The sequence below is a fragment of the Salmo salar genome, chromosome 14 (genome assembly GCF_965601325.2).
Source record: "Salmo salar chromosome 14, fSalSal1, whole genome shotgun sequence".
NCBI lineage: Eukaryota > Metazoa > Chordata > Actinopteri > Salmoniformes > Salmonidae > Salmo > Salmo salar.
In genome coordinates this window covers 56,547,843-56,559,297 of record NC_138304.1, presented here as the reverse complement: position 1 = coordinate 56,559,297, position 11,455 = coordinate 56,547,843, and positions in this window count along the sequence as shown.

The following is an 11,455-nucleotide window of genomic DNA, read 5'->3' as shown; positions in this document are numbered from 1 at the left end:
AGGGAACAGACTAGTAGTGTGGGAAGGTGGGTGAGATTGTTCTCATCTGATAGGGAACAGACTAGTAGTGTTGGAAGGTGGGTGAGACTAGTAGCGTGGGAAGGTGGGTGAGATTGTTCTCATCTGATAGGGAACAGACTAGTAGTGTGGGAAGGTGGGTGAGATTGTTCTCATCTGATAGGGAACAGACTAGTAGTGTAGGAAGGTGGGTGAGATTGTTCTCATCTGATAGGGAACAGACTAGTAGTGTGGGAAGGTGGGTGAGATTGTTCTCATCTGATAGGGAACAGACTAGTAGTGTGGGAAGGTGGGTGAGATTGTTCTCATCTGATAGGGAACAGACTAGTAGTGTGGGAAGGTGGGTGAGATTGTTCTCATCTGATAGGGAACAGACTAGTAGGGTGGGAAGGTGGGTGAGATTGTTCTCATCTGATAGGGAACAGACTAGTAGTGTTGGAAGGTGGGTGAGATTGTTCTCATCTGATAGGGAACAGACTAGTAGTGTTGAAGGTGGGTGAGACTAGTAGCGTGGGAAGGTGGGTGAGATTGTTCTCATCTGATAGGGAACAGACTAGTAGTGTAGGAAGGTGGGTGAGATTGTTCTCATCTGATAGGGAACAGATTAGTAGTGTGGGAAGGTGGGTGAGATTGTGCTCATCTGATAGGGAACAGACTAGTAGTGTGGGAAGGTGGGTGAGATTGTTCTCATCTTATAGGGAACAGACTAGTAGTGTGGGAAGGTGGGTGAGATTGTTCTCATCTGATAGGGAACAGACTAGTAGTGTTGGAAGGTGGGTGAGACTAGTAGCGTGGGAAGGTGGGTGAGATTGTTCTCATCTGATAGGGAACAGACTAGTAGCGTGGGAAGGTGGGTGAGATTGTTCTCATCTGATAGGGAACAGACTAGTAGTGTTGGAAGGAAGGTGGGTGAGATTGTTCTCATCTGATAGGGAACAGACTGGTAATGTTTGAAGGTGGGTGAGATTGTTCTCATCTGATAGGGAACAGACTAGTAGGGTGGGAAGGTGGGTGAGATTGTTCTCATCTGATAGGGAACAGACTAGTAGTGTTGGAAGGTGGGTGAGATTGTTCTCATCTGATAGGGAACAGACTAGTAGTGTAGGAAGGTGGGTGAGATTGTTCCCTATCAGATGAGAACAGACTAGTAGTGTTGGAAGGTGGGTGAGACTAGTAGCGTGGGAAGGTGGGTGAGATTGTTCTCATCTGATAGGGAACAGACTAGTAGTGTTGGAAGGTGGGTGAGACTAGTAGTGTGGGAAGGTGGGTGAGATTGTTCTCATCTGATAGGGAACAGACTAGTAGTGTAGGAAGGTAGGTGAGATTGTTCTCATCTGATAGGGATCAGACTAGTAGTGTGGGAAGGTGGGTGAGATTGTTCTCATCTGATAGGGAACAGACTAGTAGTGTGGGAAGGTGGGTGAGATTGTTCTCATCTGATAGGGAACAGACTAGTAGTGTGGGAAGGTGGGTGAGACTAGTAGCGTGGGAAGGTGGGTGAGATTGTTCTCATCTGATAGGGAACAGACTAGTAGTGTAGGAAGGTGGGTGAGATTGTTCTCATCTGATAGGGAACAGAGTAGTAGTGTTGGAAGGTGGGTGAGACTAGTAGCTTGGGAAGGTGGGTGAGATTGTTCTCATCTGATAGGGAACAGACTAGTAGTGTTGGAAGGTGGGTGAGATTGTTCTCATCTGATAGGGAACAGACTAGTAGTGTAGGAAGGTGGGTGAGATTGTTCTCATCTGATAGGGAACAGACTAGTAGTGTTGGAAGATGGGTGAGATTGTTCTCATCTGATAGGGAACAGACTAGTAGTGTGGGAAGGTGGGTGAGATTGTTCTCATCTGATAGGGAACAGACTAGTAGTGTTGGAAGGTGGGTGAGACTAGTAGCGTGGGAAGGTGGGTGAGATTGTTCTCATCTGATAGGGAACAGACTAGTAGTGTGGGAAGGTGGGTGAGATTGTTCTCATCTGATAGGGAACCGACTAGTAGTGTAGGAAGGTGGGTGAGATTGTTCTCATCTGATAGGGAACAGACTAGTAGTGTGGGAAGGTGGGTGAGATTGTTCTCATCTGATAGGGAACAGACTAGTAGTGTGGGAAGGTGGGTGAGATTGTTCTCATCTGATAGGGAACAGACTAGTAGTGTGGGAAGGTGGGTGAGATTGTTCTCATCTGATAGGGAACAGACTAGTAGGGTGGGAAGGTGGGTGAGATTGTTCTCATCTGATAGGGAACAGACTAGTAGTGTTGGAAGGTGGGTGAGATTGTTCTCATCTGATAGGGAACAGACTAGTAGTGTAGGGAGGTGGGTGAGATTGTTCTCATCTGATAGGGAACAGACTAGTAGTGTAGGAAGGTGGTTGAGATTGTTCTCATCTGATAGGGAACAGACTAGTAGTGTTGGAAGGTGGGTGAGACTAGTAGCGTGGGAAGGTGGGTGAGATTGTTCTCATCTGATAGGGAACAGACTAGTAGTGTTGGAAGGTGGGTGAGATTGTTCTCATCTGATAGGGAACAGACTAGTAGTGTTGGAAGGTGGGTGAGACTAGTAGCGTGGGAAGGTGGGTGAGATTGTTCTCATCTGATAGGGAACAGACTAGTAGTGTGGGAAGGTGGGTGAGATTGTTCTCATCTGATAGGGAATTGACTAGTAGTGTAGGAAGGTGGGTGAGATTGTTCTCATCTGATAGGGAACAGACTAGTAGTGTGGGAAGGTGGGTGAGATTGTTCTCATCTGATAGGGAACAGACTAGTAGTGTGGGAAGGTGGGTGAGATTGTTCTCATCTGATAGGGAACAGACTAGTAGTGTGGGAAGGTGGGTGAGATTGTTCTCATCTGATAGGGAACAGACTAGTAGTGTTGGAAGGTGGGTGAGACTAGTAGCGTGGGAAGGTGGGTGAGATTGTTCTCATCTGATAGGGAACAGACTAGTAGTGTAGGAAGGTGGGTGAGATTGTTCTCATCTGATAGGGAACAGACTAGTAGTGTTGGAAGATGGGTGAGATTGTTCTCATCTGATAGGGAACAGACTAGTAGTGTGGGAAGGTGGGTGAGATTGTTCTCATCTGATAGGGAACAGACTAGTAGTGTTGGAAGGTGGGTGAGACTAGTAGCGTGGGAAGGTGGGTGAGATTGTTCTCATCTGATAGGGAACAGACTAGTAGTGTGGGAAGGTGGGTGAGATTGTTCTCATCTGATAGGGAACAGACTAGTAGTGTAGGAAGGTGGGTGAGATTGTTCTCATCTGATAGGGAACAGACTAGTAGTGTGGGAAGGTGGGTGAGATTGTTCTCATCTGATAGGGAACAGACTAGTAGTGTGGGAAGGTGGGTGAGATTGTTCTCATCTGATAGGGAACAGACTAGTAGTGTGGGAAGGTGGGTGAGATTGTTCTCATCTGATAGGGAACAGACTAGTAGTGTAGGAAGGTGGTTGAGATTGTTCTCATCTGATAGGGAACAGACTAGTAGTGTTGGAAGGTGGGTGAGACTAGTAGCGTGGGAAGGTGGGTGAGATTGTTCTCATCTGATAGGGAACAGACTAGTAGTGTTGGAAGGTGGGTGAGATTGTTCTCATCTGATAGGGAACAGACTAGTAGTGTTGGAAGGTGGGTGAGACTAGTAGCGTGGGAAGGTGGGTGAGATTGTTCTCATCTGATAGGGAACAGACTAGTAGTGTGGGAAGGTGGGTGAGATTGTTCTCATCTGATAGGGAATTGACTAGTAGTGTAGGAAGGTGGGTGAGATTGTTCTCATCTGATAGGGAACAGATTAGTAGTGTGGGAAGGTGGGTGAGATTGTTCTCATCTGATAGGGAACAGACTAGTAGTGTGGGAAGGTGGGTGAGATTGTTCTCATCTGATAGGGAACAGACTAGTAGTGTGGGAAGGTGGGTGAGATTGTTCTCATCTGATAGGGAACAGACTAGTAGTGTTGGAAGGTGGGTGAGACTAGTAGCGTGGGAAGGTGGGTGAGATTGTTCTCATCTGATAGGGAACAGACTAGTAGTGTAGGAAGGTGGGTGAGATTGTTCTCATCTGATAGGGAACAGACTAGTAGTGTTGGAAGATGGGTGAGATTGTTCTCATCTGATAGGGAACAGACTAGTAGTGTGGGAAGGTGGGTGAGATTGTTCTCATCTGATAGGGAACAGACTAGTAGTGTTGGAAGGTGGGTGAGACTAGTAGCGTGGGAAGGTGGGTGAGATTGTTCTCATCTGATAGGGAACAGACTAGTAGTGTGGGAAGGTGGGTGAGATTGTTCTCATCTGATAGGGAACAGACTAGTAGTGTAGGAAGGTGGGTGAGATTGTTCTCATCTGATAGGGAACAGACTAGTAGTGTGGGAAGGTGGGTGAGATTGTTCTCATCTGATAGGGAACAGACTAGTAGTGTGGGAAGGTGGGTGAGATTGTTCTCATCTGATAGGGAACAGACTAGTAGTGTGGGAAGGTGGGTGAGATTGTTCTCATCTGATAGGGAACAGACTAGTAGGGTGGGAAGGTGGGTGAGATTGTTCTCATCTGATAGGGAACAGACTAGTAGTGTAGGGAGGTGGGTGAGATTGTTCTCATCTGATAGGGAACAGACTAGTAGTGTAGGAAGGTGGTTGAGATTGTTCTCATCTGATAGGGAACAGACTAGTAGTGTTGGAAGGTGGGTGAGACTAGTAGCGTGGGAAGGTGGGTGAGATTGTTCTCATCTGATAGGGAACAGACTAGTAGTGTTGGAAGGTGGGTGAGATTGTTCTCATCTGATAGGGAACAGACTAGTAGTGTTGGAAGGTGGGTGAGACTAGTAGCGTGGGAAGGTGGGTGAGATTGTTCTCATCTGATAGGGAACAGACTAGTAGTGTGGGAAGGTGGGTGAGATTGTTCTCATCTGATAGGGAACAGACTAGTAGTGTGGGAAGGTGGGTGAGATTGTTCTCATCTGATAGGGAACAGACTAGTAGTGTAGGAAGGTGGGTGAGATTGTTCTCATCTGATAGGGAACAGACTAGTAGTGTGGGAAGGTGGGTGAGATTGTTCTCATCTGATAGGGAACAGACTAGTAGTGTGGGAAGGTGGGTGAGATTGTTCTCATCTGATAGGGAACAGACTAGTAGTGTGGGAAGGTGGGTGAGATTGTTCTCATCTGATAGGGAACAGACTAGTAGGGTGGGAAGGTGGGTGAGATTGTTCTCATCTGATAGGGAACAGACTAGTAGTGTAGGGAGGTGGGTGAGATTGTTCTCATCTGATAGGGAACAGACTAGTAGTGTAGGAAGGTGGTTGAGATTGTTCTCATCTGATAGGGAACAGACTAGTAGTGTTGGAAGGTGGGTGAGACTAGTAGCGTGGGAAGGTGGGTGAGATTGTTCTCATCTGATAGGGAACAGACTAGTAGTGTTGGAAGGTGGGTGAGATTGTTCTCATCTGATAGGGAACAGACTAGTAGTGTGGGAAGGTGGGTGAGATTGTTCTCATCTGATAGGGAACAGACTAGTAGTGTAGGAAGGTGGGTGAGATTGTTCTCATCTGATAGGGAACAGACTAGTAGTGTGGGAAGGTGGGTGAGATTGTTCTCATCTGATAGGGAACAGACTAGTAGTGTGGGAAGGTGGGTGAGATTGTTCTCATCTGATAGGGAACAGACTAGTAGTGTGGGAAGGTGGGTGAGATTGTTCTCATCTGATAGGGAACAGACTAGTAGGGTGGGAAGGTGGGTGAGATTGTTCTCATCTGATAGGGAACAGACTAGTAGTGTAGGGAGGTGGGTGAGATTGTTCTCATCTGATAGGGAACAGACTAGTAGTGTAGGAAGGTGGTTGAGATTGTTCTCATCTGATAGGGAACAGACTAGTAGTGTTGGAAGGTGGGTGAGACTAGTAGCGTGGGAAGGTGGGTGAGATTGTTCTCATCTGATAGGGAACAGACTAGTAGTGTTGGAAGGTGGGTGAGATTGTTCTCATCTGAAAGGGAACAGACTAGTAGTGTTGGAAGGTGGGTGAGACTAGTAGCGTGGGAAGGTGGGTGAGATTGTTCTCATCTGATAGGGAACAGACTAGTAGTGTGGGAAGGTGGGTGAGATTGTTCTCATCTGATAGGGAATTGACTAGTAGTGTAGGAAGGTGGGTGAGATTGTTCTCATCTGATAGGGAACAGATTAGTAGTGTAGGAAGGTGGTTGAGATTGTTCTCATCTGATAGGGAACAGACTAGTAGTGTTGGAAGGTGGGTGAGACTAGTAGCGTGGGAAGGTGGGTGAGATTGTTCTCATCTGATAGGGAACAGACTAGTAGTGTTGGAAGGTGGGTGAGATTGTTCTCATCTGATAGGGAACAGACTAGTAGTGTGGGAAGGTGGGTGAGATTGTTCTCATCTGATAGGGAACAGACTAGTAGTGTAGGAAGGTGGGTGAGATTGTTCTCATCTGATAGGGAACAGACTAGTAGTGTGGGAAGGTGGGTGAGATTGTTCTCATCTGATAGGGAACAGACTAGTAGTGTGGGAAGGTGGGTGAGATTGTTCTCATCTGATAGGGAACAGACTAGTAGTGTGGGAAGGTGGGTGAGATTGTTCTCATCTGATAGGGAACAGACTAGTAGGGTGGGAAGGTGGGTGAGATTGTTCTCATCTGATAGGGAACAGACTAGTAGTGTAGGGAGGTGGGTGAGATTGTTCTCATCTGATAGGGAACAGACTAGTAGTGTAGGAAGGTGGTTGAGATTGTTCTCATCTGATAGGGAACAGACTAGTAGTGTTGGAAGGTGGGTGAGACTAGTAGCGTGGGAAGGTGGGTGAGATTGTTCTCATCTGATAGGGAACAGACTAGTAGTGTTGGAAGGTGGGTGAGATTGTTCTCATCTGATAGGGAACAGACTAGTAGTGTTGGAAGGTGGGTGAGACTAGTAGCGTGGGAAGGTGGGTGAGATTGTTCTCATCTGATAGGGAACAGACTAGTAGTGTGGGAAGGTGGGTGAGATTGTTCTCATCTGATAGGGAATTGACTAGTAGTGTAGGAAGGTGGGTGAGATTGTTCTCATCTGATAGGGAACAGATTAGTAGTGTGGGAAGGTGGGTGAGATTGTTCTCATCTGATAGGGAACAGACTAGTAGTGTGGGAAGGTGGGTGAGATTGTTCTCATCTGATAGGGAACAGACTAGTAGTGTGGGAAGGTGGGTGAGATTGTTCTCATCTGATAGGGAACAGACTAGTAGTGTTGGAAGGTGGGTGAGACTAGTAGCGTGGGAAGGTGGGTGAGATTGTTCTCATCTGATAGGGAACAGACTAGTAGTGTAGGAAGGTGGGTGAGATTGTTCTCATCTGATAGGGAACAGACTAGTAGTGTTGGAAGATGGGTGAGATTGTTCTCATCTGATAGGGAACAGACTAGTAGTGTGGGAAGGTGGGTGAGATTGTTCTCATCTGATAGGGAACAGACTAGTAGTGTTGGAAGGTGGGTGAGACTAGTAGCGTGGGAAGGTGGGTGAGATTGTTCTCATCTGATAGGGAACAGACTAGTAGTGTGGGAAGGTGGGTGAGATTGTTCTCATCTGATAGGGAACAGACTAGTAGTGTAGGAAGGTGGGTGAGATTGTTCTCATCTGATAGGGAACAGACTAGTAGTGTGGGAAGGTGGGTGAGATTGTTCTCATCTGATAGGGAACAGACTAGTAGTGTGGGAAGGTGGGTGAGATTGTTCTCATCTGATAGGCAACAGACTAGTAGGGTGGGAAGGTGGGTGAGATTGTTCTCATCTGATAGGGAACAGACTAGTAGTGTTGGAAGGTGGGTGAGATTGTTCTCATCTGATAGGGAACAGACTAGTAGTGTTGGAAGGTGGGTGAGACTAGTAGCGTGGGAAGGTGGGTGAGATTGTTCTCATCTGATAGGGAACAGACTAGTAGTGTAGGAAGGTGGGTGAGATTGTTCTCATCTGATAGGGAACAGATTAGTAGTGTAGGAAGGTGGGTGAGATTGTTCTCATCTGATAGGGAACAGATTAGTAGTGTGGGAAGGTGGGTGAGATTGTTCTCATCTGATAGGGAACAGACTAGTAGTGTGGGAAGGTGGGTGAGATTGTTCTCATCTTATAGGGAACAGACTAGTAGTGTGGGAAGGTGGGTGAGATTGTTCTCATCTGATAGGGAACAGACTAGTAGTGTTGGAAGGTGGGTGAGACTAGTAGCGTGGGAAGGTGGGTGAGATTGTTCTCATCTGATAGGGAACAGACTAGTAGCGTGGGAAGGTGGGTGAGATTGTTCTCATCTGATAGGGAACAGACTAGTAGTGTTGGAAGGAAGGTGGGTGAGATTGTTCTCATCTGATAGGGAACAGACTGGTAATGTTGGAAGGTGGGTGAGATTGTTCTCATCTGATAGGGAACAGACTAGTAGTGTTGGAAGGTGGTTGAGATTGTTCTCATCTGATTGGGAACAGACTAGTAGTGTGGGAAGGGGGTGAGATTGTTCTCATCTGATAGGGAACAGACTAGTAGTGTGGGAAGGTGGGTGAGATTGTTCTCATCTGATAGGGAACAGACTATTAGTGTTCGGAATGTTGGTGAGACTAGTAGCGTGGGAAGGTGGGTGAGATTGTTCTCATCTGATAGGGAACAGACTAGTAGTGTTGGAAGGTGAGTGAGACTAGTAGCGTGGGAAGGTGGGTGAGATTGTTCTCATCTGATAGGGAACAGACTAGTAGTGTGGGAAGGTGGGTGAGATTGTTCTCATCTGATAGGGAACAGACTAGTAGTGTGGGAAGGTGGGTGAGATTGTTCTCATCTGATAGGGAACAGACTAGTAGTGTGGGAATGTGGGTGAGATTGTTCTCATCTGATAGGGAACAGACTAGTAGTGTGGGAAGGTGGGTGAGATTGTTCTCATCTGATAGGGAACAGCCTAGTAGGGTGGGAAGGTGGGTGAGATTGTTCTCATCTGATAGGGAACAGACTAGTAGTGTTGGAAGGTGGGTGAGACTAGTAGCGTGGGAAGGTGGGTGAGATTGTTCTCATCTGATAGGGAACAGACTAGTAGTGTAGGAAGGTGGGTGAGATTGTTCTCATCTGATAGGGAACAGATTAGTAGTGTAGGAAGGTGGGTGAGATTGTTCTCATCTGATAGGGAACAGATTAGTAGTGTGGGAAGGTGGGTGAGATTGTTCTCATCTGATAGGGAACAGACTAGTAGTGTGGGAAGGTGGGTGAGATTGTTCTCATCTTATAGGGAACAGACTAGTAGTGTGGGAAGGTGGGTGAGATTGTTCTCATCTGATAGGGAACAGACTAGTAGTGTTGGAAGGTGGGTGAGACTAGTAGCGTGGGAAGGTGGGTGAGATTGTTCTCATCTGATAGGGAACAGACTAGTAGCGTGGGAAGGTGGGTGAGATTGTTCTCATCTGATAGGGAACAGACTAGTAGTGTTGGAAGGAAGGTGGGTGAGATTGTTCTCATCTGATAGGGAACAGACTGGTAATGTTGGAAGGTGGGTGAGATTGTTCTCATCTGATAGGGAACAGACTAGTAGTGTTGGAAGGTGGTTGAGATTGTTCTCATCTGATTGGGAACAGACTAGTAGTGTGGGAAGGGGGTGAGATTGTTCTCATCTGATAGGGAACAGACTAGTAGTGTGGGAAGGTGGGTGAGATTGTTCTCATCTGATAGGGAACAGACTATTAGTGTTCGGAATGTTGGTGAGACTAGTAGCGTGGGAAGGTGGGTGAGATTGTTCTCATCTGATAGGGAACAGACTAGTAGTGTTGGAAGGTGAGTGAGACTAGTAGCGTGGGAAGGTGGGTGAGATTGTTCTCATCTGATAGGGAACAGACTAGTAGTGTGGGAAGGTGGGTGATATTGTTCTCATCTGATAGGGAACAGACTAGTAGTGTGGGAAGGTGGGTGAGATTGTTCTCATCTGATAGGGAACAGACTAGTAGTGTGGGAATGTGGGTGAGATTGTTCTCATCTGATAGGGAACAGACTAGTAGTGTGGGAAGGTGGGTGAGATTGTTCTCATCTGATAGGGAACAGCCAAGTAGGGTGGGAAGGTGGGTGAGATTGTTCTCATCTGATAGGGAACAGACTAGTAGTGTTGGAAGGTGGGTGAGATTGTTCTCATCTGATAGGGAACAGACTAGTAGTGTAGGAAGGTGGGTGAGATTGTTCTCATCTGATAGGGAACAGACTAGTAGTGTTGGAAGGTGGGTGAGACTAGTAGCGTGGGAAGGTGGGTGAGATTGTTCTCATCTGATAGGGAACAGACTAGTAGTGTTGGAAGGTGGGTGAGACTAGTAGCGTGGGAAGGTGGGTGAGATTGTTCTCATCTGATAGGGAACAGACTAGTAGTGTGGGAAGGTGGGTGAGATTGTTCTCATCTGATAGGGAACAGACTAGTAGGGTGGGAAGGTGGGTGAGATTGTTCTCATCTGATAGGGAACAGACTAGTAGTGTTGGAAGGTGGGTGAGACTAGTAGCGTGGGAAGGTGGGTGAGATTGTTCTCATCTGATAGGGAACAGACTAGTAGTGTTGGAAGGTGGGTGAGACTAGTAGCGTGGGAAGGTGGGTGAGATTGTTCTCATCTGATAGGGAACAGACTAGTAGCGTGGGAAGGTGGGTGAGATTGTTCTCATCTGATAGGGAACAGACTAGTAGTGTTGGAAGGAAGGTGGGTGAGATTGTTCTCATCTGATAGGGAACAGACTGGTAATGTTGGAAGGTGGGTGAGATTGTTCTCATCTGATAGGGAACAGACTAGTAGTGTTGGAAGGTGGTTGAGATTGTTCTCATCTGATTGGGAACAGACTAGTAGTGTGGGAAGGGGGTGAGATTGTTCTCATCTGATAGGGAACAGACTAGTAGTGTGGGAAGGTGGGTGAGATTGTTCTCATCTGATAGGGAACAGACTATTAGTGTTCGGAATGTTGGTGAGACTAGTAGCGTGGGAAGGTGGGTGAGATTGTTCTCATCTGATAGGGAACAGACTAGTAGTGTTGGAAGGTGAGTGAGACTAGTAGCGTGGGAAGGTGGGTGAGATTGTTCTCATCTGATAGGGAACAGACTAGTAGTGTGGGAAGGTGGGTGAGATTGTTCTCATCTGATAGGGAACAGACTAGTAGTGTGGGAAGGTGGGTGAGATTGTTCTCATCTGATAGGGAACAGACTAGTAGTGTGGGAATGTGGGTGAGATTGTTCTCATCTGATAGGGAACAGACTAGTAGTGTGGGAAGGTGGGTGAGATTGTTCTCATCTGATAGGGAACAGCCTAGTAGGGTGGGAAGGTGGGTGAGATTGTTCTCATCTGATAGGGAACAGACTAGTAGTGTTGGAAGGTGGGTGAGATTGTTCTCATCTGATAGGGAACAGACTAGTAGTGTAGGAAGGTGGGTGAGATTGTTCTCATCTGATAGGGAACAGACTAGTAGTGTTGGAAGGTGGGTGAGACTAGTAGCGTG